This window comes from Erithacus rubecula (genome assembly GCF_903797595.1).
Source record: "Erithacus rubecula genome assembly, contig: scaffold_133_arrow_ctg1, whole genome shotgun sequence".
In the NCBI taxonomy this organism is placed as follows: Eukaryota; Metazoa; Chordata; class Aves; order Passeriformes; family Muscicapidae; genus Erithacus; species Erithacus rubecula.
Genome location: NW_027636161.1, coordinates 186,666 through 207,567, shown reverse-complemented (window position 1 = coordinate 207,567; position 20,902 = coordinate 186,666). Strand labels below are relative to the sequence as shown.

Here is a 20,902-nt window from a genome sequence, read left to right as displayed (position 1 = left end):
TTGGGAGATGAACCCAAGTGAGCACAAAAACCATAATCAGAACTAGGGGGTAGCACAGTTGTGGTGGCATAAACAGTGCCTTAAGGCCACTTCACTCTGGGAAATCACCTGAATTAATTACTGGGCTGTGGTTAGGACTGCATAGAGGGAAACATTCCTGGCAGGAAAAAATGCTCAGGGCAGCCATGGACTGCACAGAAAGAAAATTTGAGTACTGGATCTATGGATCTATGCTTCCCTTCTGCACCACCCCAAGGACATGGACATGGCTGTGCTGAGTTCTGGGCACTGACCTGGTGCTGAGGGATGTGGAAAAGGCCTTTGGTGTCAGGGATATTGACAAGGCTAGGTACTGTCACCATGGGACCTCTCTCAAACCCCTTGGAATGGGCAGAGCCATCCCAGTGTTCTGGGCACTTCGAAAGGGCAGACATGGAACCAGTCTGCAAACAGGGAAGGGAGGGGCACTGGGACAGTCACAGACTGGTCAGGCTCAGCAGAGAAGGGCATGTGGCAAATCCTCCTGCAGCCATTCCTGGCACTGGCAGCATAAGGCAGGGAGTGCAGAACCCCATGGAGGGAAAAGAAGGGGATGTTGTGTGCCCAGACTTTAGCCAGGCCTGGGACATGGTCTGCTGTGCTCTCCTCAGAGCCGGATTGGAGAGAGATGGTCTGCAGGAGTGGAACATGGGGTGGGTGGGAATTTGGCTGAGCAATGAGGATCAAATTTCATCCATGGCACAGAGTCCTCTTGGCAGCCACTCCCTGGTGACATCCCTCAGTTACCAGCCCTTGACCACCAGTGTGGAACATTTTTATTATTTATACACTGCATGAAATTCACTTTCAATTCCCTTGTGGATGCTGTCAAGTTGCAGGGAGTCTGTGAGTGAACTCATCAAGTTAATGATGACTGCAAAATGTAATTGAGCAAGATGACTGAGTGGGGTAAATTTCTCCTGCCATCTGGTCCCAATCAAGACACAAGAAAAGGCAGAAGAAAAGTATGCATCAGAAAAAAGGCAGTTCAGAAGGGAAAATCCCAAATCCAAGGTAAAATAAAATTCTAAACTTAAGCAAACCACACCCAAAGCAAGATACATCCACAATATCATGTAAACCTCACAAACAAACCAGCCACAAAAAGCAAAGGTGAGACACAGAAGAAAAGCAAATCTAGAAGAAATCTCAGAGCAGCAGAAAATGTTTAACGTTGGGGCAGAAGAGAACTCTGTATGGATAGATGCTGTTCTCAAAGAAAAATGTCTTAAAGAATAAATCAATCCCCTTGGCCCCTTACCACCCCCATTTCTCTCAGTTTATTGCATATCATGGTATGATATGGAATGGAATATCCCTTGGGTCAGTCCAGCCCAGGCTGTCCCATCCCTGTTCCCTTGGGAACTTACCCACCCCAAGCCCATGGGTTGGAGGGGGTTGCAGACACGCCTTAAGTGAGGTGAGCACTGTGACAAGGACAGGAGAACAGAACAGCTGCTCTTATCAAGCACAGTAGGACAGAACAAATCACATAATCAGTGAGTTTGATAAAAACTCTGTTCATTCAATGCTCAGTGCACTCAAATAGAGGAAGGATGGCCCAAGTGACCACCCTGTAATAAAGAATACTTGCGTTCAAATGCTCAGAACTCTATTCAAAAGTTTCTGTCCTCTATGTTTCAGTATCAATGGTGTCCTTGACTCCATCATGGCCATTGCACAGTGTCACAATGGCCTACTGGTTCCATGAGGCCCTGCTGTATAACAATGGACCCTTGGTTCCATTAGGGGGTTGGTCAGTAATTTGTGGTCTGCTGTATTGATCAGTGGCAGTGTGGTCAGTTGGGTCGTCAGTGAGTGTGGTCAGTGGGTGTGGTCAGTGGGGTATGGCCATTGGTTTATGGGCAGTGGGTGTGAACAGTGAGGTGTGGTCAGTGGGTGTGTTCAGTGGGTGTGGTCACTGGTTGAGGGCAGTGGGATGTGATCAGTGACTGTGGTCAGTTGGGAGGTCTATGGGGGTGGTAAGTGGGTATGGTAAGTTGGGTGGTCAGTGGCTGTGGTCAGTAGGGGTGGTGGTCAATTGATGGGGTCATCAGGTTGTCGGTGAGTTTTGGTCAGTGGCTGTTGTAAGTTGTGTGTGGTCATTGGGTGTTGTCAGTGGTTGTGGTCAGTGGAGGTGGTTAGTGGTGTGTGGGCAGTGAGTGTGGCCAATGGGTGCGGTCAGTTGGAATGTCGCAGAGGAGTTGTCAGTGGGTGTGATGAGTGGATGCAGTCAGTCAGTATAGTCAATGAGGGGGTGGTAAATTGGTGTAGTCTGTGGATGTGGTCAGTTGGGGTATGGGCACTTGGGTGGTCAGTCAGTTTGCTCTACTGGGTGTCCAATGGGAATGGGTGTTATAAAAGAGTGGGGTAGCTGGTACAGAGCTAGTTGGAGTTAGAGTTTGCTGGTTGTGTAGTGAGGAGGTAAGGGACATGCAATTGTGCTAGTGACACACAAGGTAAGATGCCCTGTGAGGGTCAGACAGAGTCAGGCAGCTGGGAAAGGGACAGCCAGTCATGGAGAAGGAAGAAGGTAATTTGCAGAGAGAAGAAGGGAAGGCTCAGTGCTGTGTGGAGTAGCCTGTAAGGAAAGGAGTCAGTACTGTAAGGACTGTAAGTACTGTCAGTACTGTTCCATGGGAAAAAAGCCCGAGCCCCCCTGGCTGCACCCTCCTGTCAGGGGATTGTAGAGAGTGATGAGATCTCCCTTGAGTCTCCTCTTCTCCAGGAATCATCCCCAGCTACCTCAGCCACTCCTCATAGGACTCGTGTTCCAGACCCTTCACCAGCCTTCTCTGGACATGCTCCAGCCCTTCCATGTCCTTCCTTCAGCAGATCCACACTCACACCCATCTTGATGTCATCTGCAAATTTGCTATAGTGGCCTAAGTCTCTTCCTCCTGACCATTAATAATGATGCTAAAAAACACTGGGATGAACACTGATCCCTTTGGGACACCACTGGGGACTGGACACACACTGGATGTATCAATTTCCCCATCACTCTCTGGACCCAGCATTCAGAAAGTTCTTAACCCAGCAAAGACTAAACTGTCCAAGCAGTGGGATGCAGCTTTTCCAGGGTGTTGGGGGTTGAGTTATGTTCTCATACTTTCTCAGTTTAAAGAATTTTTCCCATTATCACGCTAAGGGGGCCTGCCGGGTTACACCCATGCTCTTTTGAGGATTCCAGACAAAGGGTAGGTGGGGGCTGGCCTCCGTGGTGGAGGGGCTGCTCACTTCACCAGCGAGCTCAGAGGAAGAGGACACCCCATCTACAGCCGACATGATGAGAACGCGGGGGAGCCAGGCACTCTACGGTCGGACTGCCCTGCATCTGCTCCGCTCCAGCCTCCTACCTTTGACGACACAGGTGACTACCAAGACTCAAACAATGAGTGGGGAGCTGTCCCACCACCTTGCTCCCACCTGAGACACGGCATGGCCACTGCTGCCCCCGCCCCCCCACTCCCGTCTGCCACCTCAGCAGCTGTATGGGCTCTGCTCCGCCTTCACAACTGGGACCGAGCATAGGCAGAGTGTGCCTGCAGCTGAATGAAAGGACTGGAACTGAGTTATTTGTTCTGGTTTTTTGTTAATATTTCATACCTCCTGTTGTTTCTGTTTGTACCATTGGATATATTAGTAAAGAGCTGTTACTCATATCCCATTATGTCTGCCTTAGAGTTTCTGATTCAAATAATTATAATACTTGGCAGGGAGTGGAATTAAATCCTCTGTTTCAAAGAGGAGCTTCTGCCTTTATTAGCAGACACCTGTCCTTCAAGCCAGGACAGATTTTGGTGCCTAATGTGGGGCAGAGGTGAGTTCTGGGACAGCATCTCTATTTCCTGGGATAGGTATCAGAGTTGTTATCCAAGCCAATATTCCCTTGTTTCTGAATGCTAAGTAGAACAGGCCTATCAGCAATGCCAGCCACTGTATAGTAACACTAGCAATTAAAGTAGATCTGAAATCCTTGAAAAATGATAGGGTAGCCCCAAAAAACTGGGTGATGGGTTGGGAGAAAATTTCCCTTGCATTCATTACCTCACAGTAAGTAGCATTATTGAAATAACCCCATAAACATGCAGTTAGAGTATGATAGCGCTGGATCCATGCAACCACTTCTCAGAAAAAATTAAAAAAACATGAATTCCTGACATAATCAATCCACCAACATGCAAGAAGGAAACACAAGTTTTCCTTTGTGCCATAGGCTTTTGGAGAATGCACATCCCTGAGTACAGCCAGATTGTGAGCCCTCTCTACCTGGCCACTCATAAGAAGAATGATTTCCACTGGGGCCCTGAACAACAGCAAGCCTTTTCCCAGATCAAACAGGAGATCGCTCATGCAATAGCCCTTGGCCCAGTCAGGACAGGACCGGAGGTAAAGAATGTGCTCTACTCTGCAGCTGGGAACCATGGTCTGTCCTGGAGCCTTTGGCAGAAGGTGCCTGGTGAGACCCAAGGCCGACCCCTGGGATTCTGGAGCAGAAGCTACAAAGGGTCTGAAGCCAATTACACTCCCACAGAGAAGGAAATCTTGGCTGCCTATGAAGGAGTTCAAGCTGCCTCAGAGGTGATTGGCTCAGAAGCACAGCTTCTCCTGGCACCCCGACTGCCAGTGCTGGGGTGGATGTTCAAAGGAAAGGTTCCCTCTACTCACCACGCCACAGACGCCACCTGGAGCAAGTGGATTGCCCTCATCACGCAGCACGCCCATATTGGCAACCCGAATCACCCTGGGATTTTGGAGATAATTGCAAACTGGCCATAAGGTGAAGATTTTGGTCTCGCTGATGAAGAGGAGCAGAAGCAAGTGACCCGGGCTGAAAAAGCTCCACCATACAAACAGCTGCCAGCAGATGAAACACGCTACGCCCTTTTCACCGACAGTTCCTGCCGCATTGTGGGGATTAATCGGAAGTGGAAAGCTGCCGTATGGAGCCCCACACGACAGGTTGCACAAGCTACCGAAGGAGAAGGTGGATCGAGTCAACTCGCTGAACTCAAAGCTGTTCAGCTGGCCTTGGACATTGCTGAGAGAGAGAAATGGCCAAAGCTCTACATTTACACTGATTCGTGGATGGTAGCCAATGCTCTGTGGGGTTGGCTGGAAAGGTGGAAAAAGGCTGACTGGCAATGTAGAGGAAAACCAATCTGGGCTGCTGATGAGTGGAAAGACATTGCCACTCGGGTAGAGAAGCTCCCCGTGAAAGTCCGTCATGTGGATGCCCATGTTCCCAAGAGTCGGGCTAATGAAGAACACAGGCACAAGGAGCAGGTAGATCAGGCTGCACAGATAGAGGTGTCAATGATAGATTAGGAACAAAACAGAGAATTGTTCCTGGCTCAATGGGCCCATGACGCCTCAGGTCATCAAGGCAGAGATGCCACCTATAAGTGGGAATGAGACCGAGGGTTGGATATAACCATGGACAGCATTTCTCAGGTTATCCATGACTGTGAGAAATGTGCTGCCATCAAATAAGCGAAGCGGGTCAAGCCCCTCTGGTATGGGGGGTCATGATCGAAATATAAGTACGGGGAGGCCTGGCAGGTTCACTATATCACACTGCCTCACACCTACAAAGGAAAGCGCTACGTGCTGACCATGGTGAAAGTGACCACCTGGTGGTTGGAGACCTACCCTGTGCCTCACACTACTGCTCAGAACACCATCCTGGGCCTGGAAAAGCAAGTCCTCTGGAGACATGGCAGCCCCAAGAGAATTGAGTTGGACAACAGGACCCATTTTAAGAACACTCTTATCAACGCCTGGACCAGAGAACATGGCATTGAATGGATACATCATATGCCTTACAATGCACCAGCTGCCAGGAAAGTTGAATGGCGCAATGGCCTACTCAAGACTACCCTGAAGCCACTTGGTGGGGGAACCTTCAAGAACTGGGAAATAATCTTAGCAAAGACCGCCTGGATGGTCAATACCCGAGGCTCCATCAATCGAACTGGTTCTGCCCAATCTGAGCCCTTGCACACAGTGATGGAGATATAGTCCCTTTAGTACACATGAAAGGCATTTTAGGGAAGAGTTTTTGGATTAGTCCCACCTCGGGCAAGGACAAACCCATCTGTGAGATTATCTTTGCTCAAGGACCTGGTTACACTTGATGGGTAATGCAAAAAGATGGAGAAACCCATTGTGTACTGCAGTGAAACCTAATCTTAAGTGAGAACTCTGTGTAAGGTTTTTTCATTCTGCAGATGGGAATAGAATAAGGGGTGGATAATGTCTTGGGTTGCAATATATGACGCAGCCAGAAATGTGCATTCTATCACCATCTGTTGAAGCTGAGTGGGGCAGTGATCCTTATCTCTGTGGCACATACCACCTGCTAATGGGCCATCTTTAAGACTAGGTGGGGCAATCATTTTTATCTTTTCCACAACCTATCCTCCCTCCAGGAAGACATCATCTGCTGCTGGGCCATTAAGTCCCACTGTATGACTGATAAAATTACATCATCCCATTGGGAGATGCTCCAGCCAGAGGGAGGAGCCAAGCCTTTCCTACCTAGATGAAAAACTGTATTTTGGACAGCAACTTACTGTCTTTCCACTGGATTCCAGAGGAAAACCAGACTTTCTCCACATCATCCCTGGACCTTCAGAGGAAAACTGCACTCTTCTCCAGCTGAATTGCTTCAGCTGAACCACATCTGTCACTGCAGGAGGACTGTAGCCACTACTTAATTGGACTGCTTCAAACACCCTTACTGACGGGATGTCACATTGTATTCTGACTCTGTCAGGGTTGGGATTGTTCTTTGTAACAATGCATTTCTATTTTAATTTTCCTAGTAAAGAACTGTTATTCCTAATTCCCTTATCCTTGCCTGAAAGCCCCTTAATTTCAAAATTATAATAATAATTTGGAGGAAGGGGATTTACATTCTCCATTTCAAAGAGAAGCTTCTGCCTTTATTGGCAGACACCTGTCCTTCAAACTGCAATGGTCTCCAAGCAATCATGGACCATTGGTTCTCCTGTATTCCCACTGAGAAAGGGAGCTGGGTTCACAAGGTTAGTGACTTTAATCTCAACATCATCTTGTTCTAGCATTATAGCTTGGTATTTCAGGAATCTCTGTGGGGAGAGCCAATGTCCCCCTTTTACTTCCAATACTGCAGAAACTGTATGGGACACTAGCACAGGCCTAGTGTTAATTTGCATGCTTCTTGAATGTTCAGTACCACAGCAGCAACTGCTCTAAGACACCCTGGTCACCATTTGGCTGCTGCATCTAGTTGCTTAGAAAAGTAAGCAACCATCCTTCGATAAGGGTCAAGGTACTGTGCTAGTATTCCCAGAGCCATCCCCTGCTTCTCGTGAGAAAACAGGAAAATGGTTTACTCATGTCTGGAAGTGCCAAAACTGGGGCTGACATCAGGGCTGTCTTTAACTCATCAAAGGCTCGGGTAGCCTCTTCTGTCCATTTGAGATCCTTGTTCCCTTCTGTGATGAGGGAATACAAGGGTATAATCAACAGTCCATAACTGTAAATCCACAATCTGCACCACCCTGTCATTCCCAGAAAGATTCTCAGTTCTTCCACTGACTGGGGTCTTGGAGTCTGGCACATTGCCTCTTTATGATCTTGCCCTAAAGTCCTGTCCAGCACTGATCTCATAGCCTAAATAGATTAATTGTTATTTTACCATCTGAACCTCCTTTTGAGACACTCGATACCCTTGCAGACCTAAAAAGTTCAAGAGGCTTACTGTCTTGTTAAACATGCCTCTTGGGTTTGTGTAGCTACCAGAAGGTCGTCCACATGCTGCAACAGCTGCACTTCTCCTGATGCAGTTTCCCAGGATTCTAGGTCTCTTGCAAGTTTTTCTCAGAATATTGTGGGACTATTTCTAAAATACTTGGGACAGTACGGTCAATGTGAGCTGAGTCTTATGACCTGAATTTGGGGGTTCCCATTCAAGTGCAAAAATTTTCTGACTGCTTTCATGGAGAGGGAGGCAAAAGAAAACATCCTTCAAATCTAAAACAGTGAACTAGGTTAGTTCAGGGTTTCAAGTATGTTAACAACATGTATGGGTTTGCAACCACTGGGTATAAGTCTTCAGTTATTTTGTTAACAGCTCGCAAATCCTGTACCAATCTACATGATTCATTGGGCTTTTTAACCAGCAAAATGAGAGTGCTGAAGTCAATTGACATTATTTTAATAATCCTATCTGCAAAAAGTTTTCAATTATTGAGCTGATTCCCTCCCTGTCTTCCTTTCTCAGGGGATACTGGTTGCTTCCCTTCCTTAAGCTTGACCTGCACAGGGGATGCATTCTTTGCCCGTCCAGGTGTGCTAGAGGCCCATACATCTGGAAATACCTGGTCTGTTATTTTCTTGCAACTTTCTTCTTCATCTTTAGTTTTATCCTCATTAATTTTCTCATCAATTGTTAACATTAGGCTTAATACTTCCATGTATTGTTGATCATCAACATCCAAAAGGATCTCCCCATTTTTAACATGATATTTGCATCTAGCTGTTCCAATAAATCTCTACCCAAAAGTGGTTTTGGGGCATAGATCATATATAAGAATTTATGAATCCCCCACTATTTCCCAAGTTTATATTTTAATGGGCTACAAAACTATGCTTTCTGCCATTTGTCCCTCTTACTATAACATAATCGTCTGTTACAGCCATTAGTGCCTTATTCAATACTGAATATGTTGTTCCCAAGTTCATTAAAAATTCCATTTTCTTTCCTATAGCTTAACTATAACTACAACGTCTGCCAGTTTAAGACCCTCCAGTCCGCCTCAGTTTTCTCTGACATGCAGACACCACCCCCCCTCCTGGGGTTCCCTCTTCTTTGTTCATTACCTTCTCTCCATTCAGGACATTGATTTTTCCAATAAACAAATGTTCTGCAAAGTACACACTGGTCTTTCTTAAGGCAAGGTTGAACTTGTCTAGGTGGTCCTTGCCCACATCTCCCTTTGTCCTCCCCTCCTATTACTGCTACCAGCTTTCCTTTCTTACATTTTTCTTCTCGATTACTAAAAACTCTCCATGCTTCTTCTAATAAGGCCTCTAAGTTCCACCCCATTGGTCCCTTAATCTTTTGGATTTTACTCCTAATTTTGTCAGTGGACTGACCTCAAAATGAACGCACCAACTGTTGTATCCTTTCTTCCAGTGCAGGATATAGGGATGAATAACATCTCATTGTATCTAGCAATTTACCTTAAAAGTCAATAGGGCTTTCTGAAGGTCCCTGCTTGACTGGGTAAAGGGCTGACCAACTTATTGTTTAAGGTATCGCCCTCTCCATTCCTCGTAGTATAAAACCTGGATAATTCTTTAATTTGTCTTTATGAAGTCAACTGTTTGGATCCCAATTTGGATCGTGAAGAGAGAAAAATTCTTTAACATCCTGATTTGTTTCTCTGAAAGAATTTTCTGCTATGCTCCCTGCTACTTTTAAGCCTAATTGCTTTTCTGTTTCAGTTAAGGCATCTAGCATTAGGTGGATGTCTTCCCAGTCTGGATCGTGTTGCTTAATCAAAAACTTAAATCTTTTATTCGTTCCTATCAGATCTCTTCAATAGTTTTTAGCAACTTTCTCCCATGCCTCTAACTTGTTTGTAGAAAAGGGTACTTTAACATCCTTACTCCCATTGATCCCACTGCCTCTCATAAGGCTGCTTGTATTATCTCTTTTGTCTGACTTCTAGTTCAGGTAGCTATGGGACTACTTTGGAGAGGTGGGCTATGGGGAGAAGACAGCTCGTCATCACTATCATTACTACATGGGTATGCTGCTTTGGCACGTGAGGGAACAGAGTGATGAGTGTCTTTCTTTTCTAAGGAAACTGAAGCAGGGTTTAAGTGTGGAAATTCCCTCGAACCCGTTCCCTCTGTTTGTTTACCCTGCCTTTTAGGGGGTGGCTGGAGCAAATCTGTTAACTCCTTGTTTTCCTGCATGATAAACTTTATCAGGCTGCATGCACCTTTGGTTTATGGAGCCAGCATCACAGCAATGCTTAGGTTTCCCTTTATTTGCCTTTCTGTCCTTTTCCAAAGCTAGTACAAAGGGGTCAGAGGAAGGTCTAATCCCACGACTCCTCTGCCATTCAGGACAGTTTTGAAGGCAGAAAAATATATCTTTGTATCTCCTCCCATTTTTCTTCCCTTCTTTAAAATAACATCAACTGCAATAAGGTTTCATAATCCTAACTCCCAGATGGCAACCACCAGATGCCTTCACCTAATTTATAAAGCAGCCACAAGTGTGTACAAAACTTCGAGAAATTTCTCTTACTCTCAGTAACTCCATATCCCACAAGTTCTCTCCAATGTGGCAGAATACAGTCTAGAGGACTTACTTTAGAAATCTCCTTGCTCTGGCTGCTGCCCATTGTCCTTTCTTTTTCTCAAGTTCCTTTATTTTATCCCAGCTCTTTTCCTTGACCTGGTAGTCTCGGGCTACAAAAATACTGAGCATATGCAGTGCAGATTAATTCTGCTCTCTCCTCCAAGTTATTCAAAACCCCCTTCTCCAATAGCTCAAACAGCTGGCTGCTTCCTTCTCCTCTTTGACCAGGCAGAAATTCCACAAATACAGCCCCGTATCTCACATACCAAAAATTAAACTACAAGGGGAGCCTTCTAATTCATTTTTCCAAGCTGGCACCATTCCAAGTCTTTTTCAAAAATATCTAAATTCTCTATCTTTAAACCTTTTGCACAGACTAGACTCACTATCTCCAACTGATTGTGTGCTGCTTCCCAATTATAGCATCTCAGGAGCTCCAGAGCACACCCAGAGTACCTAGGCCTCCTTCAATAAGATATACAATACCATCTCTTCTTGTACCCTCTACAGAGGAGAAGGACCCAAATTGGATGCCACCCTGATTCCCAATGAAAAATCCTCATTCCACACAAAAACCAAGGAGTTACCCCTATTAGTCCTCACTGTTACGGGTTTCCGAGATTATTCTTAGCTCCAGGTAGTTCCCAGTCAAAAACCAAATAACTACTTGTTCAACTCTAATACAATCCCCCTCAAAACACCCCCCTCTCCTTCCTTTCTCCTGTTTGACAATCGCTCTCTCTTCTCCTTCAGCTGAAAATTCACCTGGTTGGAGCCCAAGCCATCTAGAGACCCTTTCCCTGGATGGTTGGGCACTTGCAGCTTGTGCCTAAGTTTCGCTGGCCACTTTTAACAATTTATTAAGAACAAACAAATGGCCCGTTTCACATACAAGTCCCCAATTCAATGCAATTATATTTTTTTGCACAAGATGGTAGTGTTGTATCACAAATGAATAAGCAACTGTTAACTTTTTGCAGCTACAACTTGAGACACAAGATGGCAGTGTTGCCTCAAAAACACATGATAGCCATCAATTGTAGAAAAATCTAATCTAGCACTCTTCATAAACACACACATCTAATCACAACCAAGACAATAGCTTGCCAAAATAACAGCAATAAACAAGGATTTGCCCAAACTCACCTCCAGAGTTGCTAGTGGTGCCTGCCGGGGCACAACAAATCCTGCCACTGGCAGTTTAAACACCAGGGTTTGCTCAAGCCCACCCCCAGAACTTGCTAGCGGTACCCTCTATAGCACAACAGAATCCCTTCACCCATAAATTGAACAGATCTTTCTGCTTGCATGCAATATCTTTTGGCCCATGTTCTGCACAGAACATCTTCTGTGTCTTACCAATTAGCCCTCTCACCCTGGGGTAATTTAAAAATCATAAACATACCATTTTGTCCTTGGCCAGCAGACTTGTCTGTCTCCTACACTGAAGCAGGCAGGAGTGGAGATCTCTTGTCCATGAGGGACTCAGATTGGGGCACCTGGAGCTGTCACACTCCCATCTGTTCCTGTGGGAAGAGAAGGTCCTTCTGCAGCTGCCAAAATAATTCACAAAAGGCAAGGACAAAATACCTTTCAACCAGTTTAGTCAAAAAAGATATATTTATTTCAGTGCTGAGCGGACATATGGGATTGCTCCCAAAGGCATTTAGCTCTCTATTTATTCACAAAAGTCATGCATATTCAAAGATGCCTGTACGTATTTATTACCTGTCACCGCCTATTCCCCACTCAGTGTTAAAATTAGTTGCATACTCATTGTGGTTGCATAGTGTTCTCTTGGTATTGGGTTGGTGGTCTTTTAAATGAGTTGGAGGGTTTCAGGAAAGGAAGTAAGGACTGTCTACCTGGCTCTAAACTTTTTATCTCTGTCCTGTTACTATGACTACCTGACCTGTTAATCTCTTCAATTTGGTCTTTATTAGTTTCAGTGTCAAAATTTATGATGCATGGGTCTCGCCTGGTTGGCTCTGACTATTTTCTAATGCATATCAATTTTTGCTCAAATGCTTCCAGATGTATATTTGAGTTGGTTCAGAATGTTAAACAATCAATTTTTATCAACTTCCAATCTCTATACTAAGACATATACCTTTATGAATTACATTCCTAAACTCTAGTTTCTAAACCTTCTAAGATATCCCATAACTTGTTTCCTCAAACACACAATTCTTTAAGCTGTAACAGAACACTATATTTCAGTGGAATCCCACTTTGAGCCATAGTTGCCTGGTTGAGATGGGTGGTTTTATTCCACAGGAAAGAAAAGTTAGAAGTCCAAGTGTTTTGGGAGAAGATGAGAGGTGGCCACCCTTGGACTAAGCCAGCCTGACCTGTCTCTCCTGACACCTTTCACTTGGGGGAAATCCTTGGACATAAGGATTTTTGGAGGAGGAATCTCAATTTTGCTTGCGGGTGCCTGGAGTGGAAGAAAAGTTCTTTTTAATTAGAAAAACACAGAGCGCCAGTGTTTCCAAAGGCAGATGAGAGCCAGCCCTCAGGAAGCCAAGGCCTGCCAGACTTGTCAGGTGGCCCCCAGGAGGCCCAGCAAGCCAGACCTGTTCCATGTTCCCTTGGTTCCATGAGACCTCACAGTGTCACAGTATTCTCCTTGATTCCATGAGTCCCTGTAACGTCACAATATTCTCCTGGCAACAATATTCTCCTTGCTTCTGTAGTGTCACAAGGGCCTCTTGTTTACATATGGTCTAGCAGTGTCACCATGGCCCCTGGGCTCCATGTGGCCCTGCTGTGTCACAATGGCTCTTGTGTCAATGATTCTCTGCTCCTTGGTTCTACAGTCCCCACAGCTTCATCACTGACCCATGGTTCCATTAGTGTCACAATGGTCTTCCTGATTCCATGAGGCACCAGAATGTCACAATGGTCTCTGTGGTTCCATGAGGCTTCATAGTATCTCCATGGTGTCCCTGAACCCACATTGTCACAACAGAGCCATGGTTCTATGAGGTTCCGCAGTGTCACCATGGTCTCCCTCAGAGACTGGATGAGATCAATGTCCCAGGGATGAGCTGTCAGTCAGTCACACAGTGGGCTGGTGCTGACCCAGTCTCTGATTGCCTGAGCAATCGCAAGTCCCACCTGGGGGGAGGCCCACGAAGGCCTAGGGACTCAAAACACGGAGCAGGAGCTCAGGTCATGATCCATACCCTGCCATCTGCTGGGGTCTCTGTCTCATCCACACTGGAACCCAAGGAATTGGAAGCCATGTGTGTGCCTTTCTATAGAGCTTCTGTCTTTCTGTCTCTCTCTCTCTCCTCTCCAAATGCTCTTTTTGTAGAACAGCTTTGAGTATCTCAACAACTGAAGTGTTTAAAGGTTTCTAAGGTTTAATGGGTTAAGCTAATGAAGTTCCTGTTATGATAAGTGTTTTATGTTGAATTGGAGAGTGTATTAAATCCTTTTCCAAAGTTCCTTGATTTTTTTATACTTTGCCAGTAAAATTTTGTGTCATTTTGACCTCTTGAGAATATCTTTCTGGGGTTTCTCTTGTGCACCAAATTCGAGTAAAGGAACCTTTGTTCACTCCCAGCATTTCAGTGTTCTGGGGTCTTACAGCCCCTCAGGCTCACAGTGGCCCCTTGTTTCCATGAGGCCCTGCAGTGTCACACTGGCCCTTGGTTCCATGAGCATCTGGAATGTCACACAGGGTGATGCCATTTGTCCTTGCTGCCCCTCCCATCCCAGTGCCACAGGAACAGCCTCAAGCCACCCGTGAGGGACAAGCCCTGCTGGGCCAGGCCTGGGCTCAGCCCTTGGCCTTTGTGGTGCCTCCAACCAGCCCAGGCCTTGCTCAGCATTGCAGTTCCTGCTCACAGCCTTTGGCTCCTGCAATCTTGCCCTCAAGGATCTGCTCTCACCAATCCCTGAGGAGCCTTTGGCAGTCCCTGCCCTCAGTGGGGCCAGTGATGCTCCAATGGACTTGGAGTTTTGCTTCTGACTCCTTGAGCAGCTTCTTCAACCGTCTCTCAGTGCCTGAGGGTCCTGGCCTCAGTCCCAAATCCACCATGGGACTGATTAAAAAATGCAGAAAGCCCTCAGAAGCTCTTTGTGTTCTTTCAATTGTCTTCAAGTCTCCAAAGCTTGCGCAGCTGCTTGGAGTCAGCTTGTACTTCAGTCAAGGAAGGAGATTTCAAAGTGCACCTTATGAATTTTGTTTTTAATCCTGGGTATATTATTTAATTTTTCATTTCAGCCTAGGGTTGACTTAAGCTCCTTAAGTTATTTCAATGCTGAATGCCTCCTCAGCTGGTCTGGGCACAGAGAAGAATGAGCCCTTTGCAGATGACCCTGTTTGAACAAACTGCTCCTCACCCCCAACCTCACCATGTCTGAAACTGGGCACGTAGAACAGAAATCCCAACATATTAAAACAAAATTATGCATTTTTCTTTGTCAATAAATTTTTTTAAAGTTGTTTATACTTAAAATTGGATTACTAGTTAAAATTGTAATAATAGCTTTCTTTTTGATAGTAATTTTATTCTGTATTTTTATTACATTATTTTTGTATTTATATAAAAATAACTACGCATTTTTAGCAGCCAAAAATGTTTTGGTTCATTGGTTTTAAGTAACACAATTCCCTTCATTAGTTAATTGGCCAGTATTGGCCATTAGTTAATTGGCTATTCATTTCTCACACTTTGTGCTTATTAGTCCTATTTATTGTCCTTTAGTATTTTTTCAAACAATTTTCTCAGACAAGGTAAAAGGGGCCACTTTGGGCTGCATGGAGACATTCCTGGGGTACATTTGGAGCAATTTTGTGTCTGGGGAGGGAATTTAGAGAGAGCTTGAGGGTCTGGAGGACACTTTGGAGAACTGGGTTGGCACTGGGCAGGGCGCAGAGGGATTCTGATGGAGCTTTCGGGGTTTGGGGAAGTCTTGGGGGGACAGAGGGGAAACTTGCAGGTCAGGGAGGGGAAGCTGGCTCTCTTTGGGGTCCGGGTGGGCATGTGGGGGGCTCTAACGGGCTCTCTGGGGCGCAGGGGGGTGATGGGAGTTGTAGGCATGGGTCTAGTATAGTTTAATTGGGCTGTGGAGCATCATGGGAGTTGTAGGTGCAGCTGCAATGTCTCTCAGTGGGGCGTGGGGCATGATGGGAGATGAAGTCCTGGCTGGAACAAATCTCCACCGGAAGCACATAGCATGATGGGAGCTGCAGTCCCGGAAGTGGCTCAAATGGGGAATTCTGGCTCTGGGGAAGGCACTTCTTAGGGGAGACTTCTGTGTCCGAGCCGTGACTTGATGTCGATGTTGTCAGATGTGTATGGTTTGAGGGCACTTGGGGGCAGCTTGGGGAGCTCAAACCAGGCTCTTTAGGGTGCGGCAGGACTTTTAGCTGTGGTAATTGTTTTATGAGGGGGCTCTGAATTTTGCTATGAGGGGCTCTGAAGACTCCGGGGAGGACAGGAGATGAATTTGCAGAAGTGGCTGTAACGGGCATCTATGGGGTTGGGAGCATTTAGGGATCCGGGGATGCTTTTGGGGGTCCCGAATTCCCGAATGGGTGCTGGGGGTGTACTCAGAGATCCCAGAGACTCTCGGGGACACTTACGGGACATGTCGGGGGCAGACACCGAGGTTCTGTGGGGCGGGGGGGTATGACAGGCATTGTAGTCCCGGCTCCAGTGGGGCTTTATTGGGCCGAGGGGCATGACAGGAGTTAGAGGCTAAAAGAGAAGATGGTACCAACACCAGGCACCGCTCCGAGTCCCCGATCCCCGGCACTGCTTGGTGCGGCAGTGATGTGCACAGGCGGGAATAGCCCATTATGTGTTACATTTTTAAAGTGTAGGTTTATTGCATTTATGATACATTTTTTAAGTTTGGGCTTATTTTTTTTAATGCTTGTTTTTGGTGGATTTTTTTTTTTCTTTTTCCGAATGAAGCAGAGAGACAGCACTTCTGAGTTGCTTTAGAAAATGTGGTTTATTTTCTATACAGGCAGAAAGGTGAAGCTTGTCTTAGAGATTATCACAGCATGGCTTAGAAGTCACAAGCCTTAGGACTACAAGGTATTTTAAGCATTTATTAACCAATAAAGCATTGTCAACAGAGATATTTATGTTTCCAATTCAATACTAAGATATTTTGTCTTACTAACTCATACTATAGTGTGAACTTTCTTAGTCAATTATATCACAACACACAAACTGACATTACTGCACTCTAAAATATCTTGTTACCTTTGTTACTACCTTTATTTTTTCTATATCTTAAATTCTAAAGCTAAACCTATTTCAACTCTATTTAATTCTAAGCTTTGGCTTAAAGGCCCTATGTTCTGAGAATTCCTTGCATTCTGATTTCCAGCACCCAGGTTTTCCAGTTAGAGTAGAACACTGGAGGTACTGATGACAGGAGGGGACAAACAAGGGAAAGGTGTCTCTGGTGCTGAGAAAACCTGGACGAGTTTCAGGAATGCAAAGGGCCAAGGCTGAGCCCCAGCCCCTGGCAAGGCAGATCCTGTCCCTCCCTCAGTGCTCAGGGCTCTTCCCAGGCCACTGGTCTCTGGGGATGTGCAATGCCAAGGGCAGGACCATGGGGCAGCCCCTGCCAGGCTGCTGAGCAGGGACAAGGAGGCAATGAGGCCCCAGCACAGCAAGGCTCACTTGTCCCCTGCTGGCCTCAGGCCCAGGGCCAGCAGCCATGGCCCAAGTGCTGCAGCAGTTGGCTCTGGCAGGGCCTTTCAGCTGCTGCCCATCCCTGTGCCCTCTGCAGCCCCAGCTTTTTTATCTTCAAGTCTCCACAGCTTTTGCTGCTGCTTGGAGAAGCTTTGGAGTTCTGTTAAGGAAAAAGTTTTCAAAGTGCAACTCATAGTTGGTTTTGGTTTTTTTTAATCAGTGGAATATTTTTTTCCTTTTCAGCTCAGAGCAGTGGTTAGAGATCCTGATGCTGAATGTCTCCTTTAGAGGTCTGGGCACACAGAAGAATGAGCCCTTTGCAGGCTGACCCTGTTTGGGCAAGCTGCTCCTCACCCCCAGCCTCACCATGTCTGACTTCACCCACCTGGGGCTGACATCCCTGTGCCCGTCATCAGAACCTTGTCCCCTGGGCTCTGCAGCTGGGTGTTCCATCCCATTGCACCATGTCCCACCTGCTCTCCTCAGGGCTCTGTCTGCACACAGGCCCAGGACAAATTATCCTGTTGGTAAGGAAAGAATGCAAAAGCCTGCGCAGATTTCCTAAACAATAAACCCCATTCAGGAACCACATGGTCAGTACAGGCTGCCTGGAATGATGTCACCTTTCTACAAGGGACAGTGTGACCAGACATGATCTCTGTAAGTGGAATTCTCAGCGTTTTCCAGGTGAATTCTCTGTCCCTTTACTTTCCCTGGGTCTCTGTCACAGATGCAAGCTGCTGGTGCCATTCTCACCCTTAACCTCTCTTTTGAATGCAGACATGTTCTCAGATGATTTAAGGATTTGCTCAAATTTATGCAAAGTTTTTGTATCCTCATGAAACCAAGGAGACCCTTGTGACACAGCAGGGGCTCGTGGAACCAAGGAGACAATTGTGACAGTTCAGAGTCTCACAAAAACAAGGCTCAATTGCGACACTGAGGGGAATTACAGAATCAAGGAGACCCTTGTGACACAGTGACGTCCCATGGAGCCTATGGTCCATTGTGACAATGCAGATCCAAGGAGACCGTGGTGACACTGTGGGACCTCATGGATCCAAGGGGCCACTGTGACACTGGAGAACTTCATGGAACCCAGAGTCCAGTGTGACATAGTGACGCCTCATTGGAATAAAGGAACCATTGCTGACAGCACAGAAACTCCTGGAACCACGGGGCTGTGGTGACACAGCAGGGCCACATGGAACCAAGGAGACCAGTGACATTTAGGAACCCTATGGAACCAAGGGTCCATTATGACAGTGTAGAAACAAGGAGACTATGGTGACACTAAGGAAGCTCATGGAAACAAGGGGCTGTGGTGACACAGGAGGACCACATGGAACCAAGGAGACCAGTGACATTTAGGAATCCTGTGTAACTGTGGGTCCATTATGGCACTGCAGAAACAAGGAGACCATTGTGACACTACGGAAGCTCATGGAACCAAGGGTCCATTGTGACACTCCAAGGCCTTGTTGAACTAGGGAGACAACTGTGACACTCCAAAATCACCTGGCATTAAGGGTTTATTGTGATACAGCAGGGTCCCATGAAACCAATTGCCCACTGTGACAATGTGTATCCCAGGAGACCATGGTGACACTAGAGAAGCTCATGGAACCAATGGTCCATTGTGACAAATCAAAGCCTCATGGAACCAAGGGATCATTGTGACTCTGTGGGCCCCCATGGAACCAAATATTCATTATGACACTCCAGGGCTGCTTGTACCAATTGTCCAATGTGATACTGCAGACCTAAGAGAACGTGGTGACAACATGGCAGTTCATGGAACCAAGGGGCTGTTGTGACACCCCAAGGCCTCGTGGAACCAAGGAGAACATTGTGGCAGTGCTGAACCAAGGCCATTTTGACTGTGCAAACCATAAGAAAACCAAGGGGCCATTGTTATGCAGCAGGGCCTCATGGAACCAAGGGGACATTGTGAAACTGTACAAGGGGTGTAATGGAGTCAAGGGCACCACTTATACTGAAATCGGCAGAATAGAAACTTTTGAACACAGTTTTGAGTATTTGAAGGCAGGTATTCTTTATTGCAGCATGGTGGCCACTTGGGCAATCCTTCATCCATCTGAAAACACTGAGCATCGAATGAACAGCATTTTTATCACACACAGAGATTGGCTCTTCCCTCTTCCTTTGACTCTATTTGACATAGTTGCACCTGTATTTGAAAGTCCTTATATGTTTCTTTGGGGTCTGTCTTCACCATCTGGTGCCCTTTTTAGGTGGCTGTTCCTCGATCCTTGCTTTTGAGAAATGGCAATTTCCTTGTTTTGCATAATTTCTGCTTTATCAGCCTTTTAGAGATGAGCTGGCATCCTGCTTACATTTTATGTGGCTTCTGTTTGCCTCAGCTAATCCTTTATCCATTTCTCCAAGGCTGTTCTGTTCTACTGTTCTTGATAAGTGTAAATGTTGTTCTGTTCTCCTGTCCTTGTCACAGTGCTCGCCCCACATGAAGTGTCTGAAACCCCCTCCAACACATGGGCGTGGGGTGGACAAGTGTTCCTGAGGGAACAGGGATGGGACAGCTGTGCAGGACTGACCCAAGCAATAAACTGAGAGAAATGGGGGCAAAAGGTGTAGGGGATTGATTCATTTTTAAAGACATTTATCTTTTAGAACAGCATGAAGAATCCTCAGCTGCCACAAGATGGTTAAACATTTTCTGCTGCTAGGAGATATCTTGTGATTTTGCTTTACTTCCATTTGTGGCCTTTGCTTTTTGTGGTTGGTTTGTTTGTGGGGTTTTTGTGTTAATGTGGGTGTGGTTTTTGCTTTAGGGCTTGTTTCTTTTTTTTTTTTTTTTTTTTTTTTTTTTTGGTAGGACTTACATGTTTTTTTTTCCACTGGGTCTTACCCTTTTGAACTGCCTTTGTTCTGATGCACAAGTCTGTTCTGCCTATTCTTCCTTGGGGCTTGGTTTGCACCTGATGGCAGGAGTTATTTACCCAACTCAGTCATCTTGCTCAATTATGTTTTCCAGTCGCCATTAACTAGATGGGATTGGTCACAGACTCCCTGCAACTTGGTAGCATCCACAAAGGAATTGAAAGTGTATTTCATGCCATTCTAGAGATAACAGAAATGTTCCACACTAGTGGTCAAGGGTGGTCATTGAGGGGTGTCACTAGGGATGGCTGCCAAGAGGACTCTGTGCCATGGATGACATTTGACCCTCATTGTTCAGCCAAATTCCCACCCACCCCATGTTCCACTCCTGCAGCCCAGCTCTCTCCAATCTGGCTCTGAGGAGAGCACAGCAGACCATCTCTCAGGCCTGGCTAAAGTTTGGGCACACAACATCCCCTTCTTTTCCCTCCATCGGGATTCTGCAGTTCAATATTAAGTTTGTTGTGGATTTAACATTGGCTAAATTGCCAGTGCACCCACTAGTATTATTTACTCATTTTCTGCTGTGAGATGGGATTAGGAGGAAGACAAAAGTAGCTCAAACTTTAGAAGGTACAAAGAAAAAACTTTATTACTAGAAACTACAAGGAAAAATAATCTCAATTAAACTTTCAGAACATTTCTCTTACCCCTACAACTTCTTTTCTTTCACACTGATAAGTACAGAAATGGATCAGTCAATTTACCATCTCTATAAATAGCCTTTCACCAATTTACTTGGGTGTGGAGAACTTTTCATCAGTCTATGGAGATTTTACCACAAGAAAACAGTTTTCTCCCGGCCCTGTGTCACAGTGAATCAGCCATTCAGGAGAATGTAAATCTGATCACTGTGTAAAAATCCCTTCCTCGACTTACAGTTTTCCCATAACTATTTTTGAGGACC

The 20,902-nt window shown here is 45.9% G+C and overlaps 2 protein-coding genes across 2 annotated transcripts in view; one reads left to right on the top strand and one right to left on the bottom strand.

The window, feature by feature from the left end:
- Nucleotides 1-20,902, bottom strand: part of LOC306815439 (Fc receptor-like protein 4) — a gene marked incomplete at its 3' end in the record, with an annotated part of 222,821 nt that overhangs the window by 129,190 nt on the left and 72,729 nt on the right. The gene's annotated exons all lie outside the window — the stretch shown is intronic.
- LOC306815430 (olfactory receptor 14A16-like) overlaps nucleotides 1-20,902 on the top strand; it is a 44,728-nt gene that overhangs the window by 2,738 nt on the left and 21,088 nt on the right. The window lies entirely within an intron of this gene.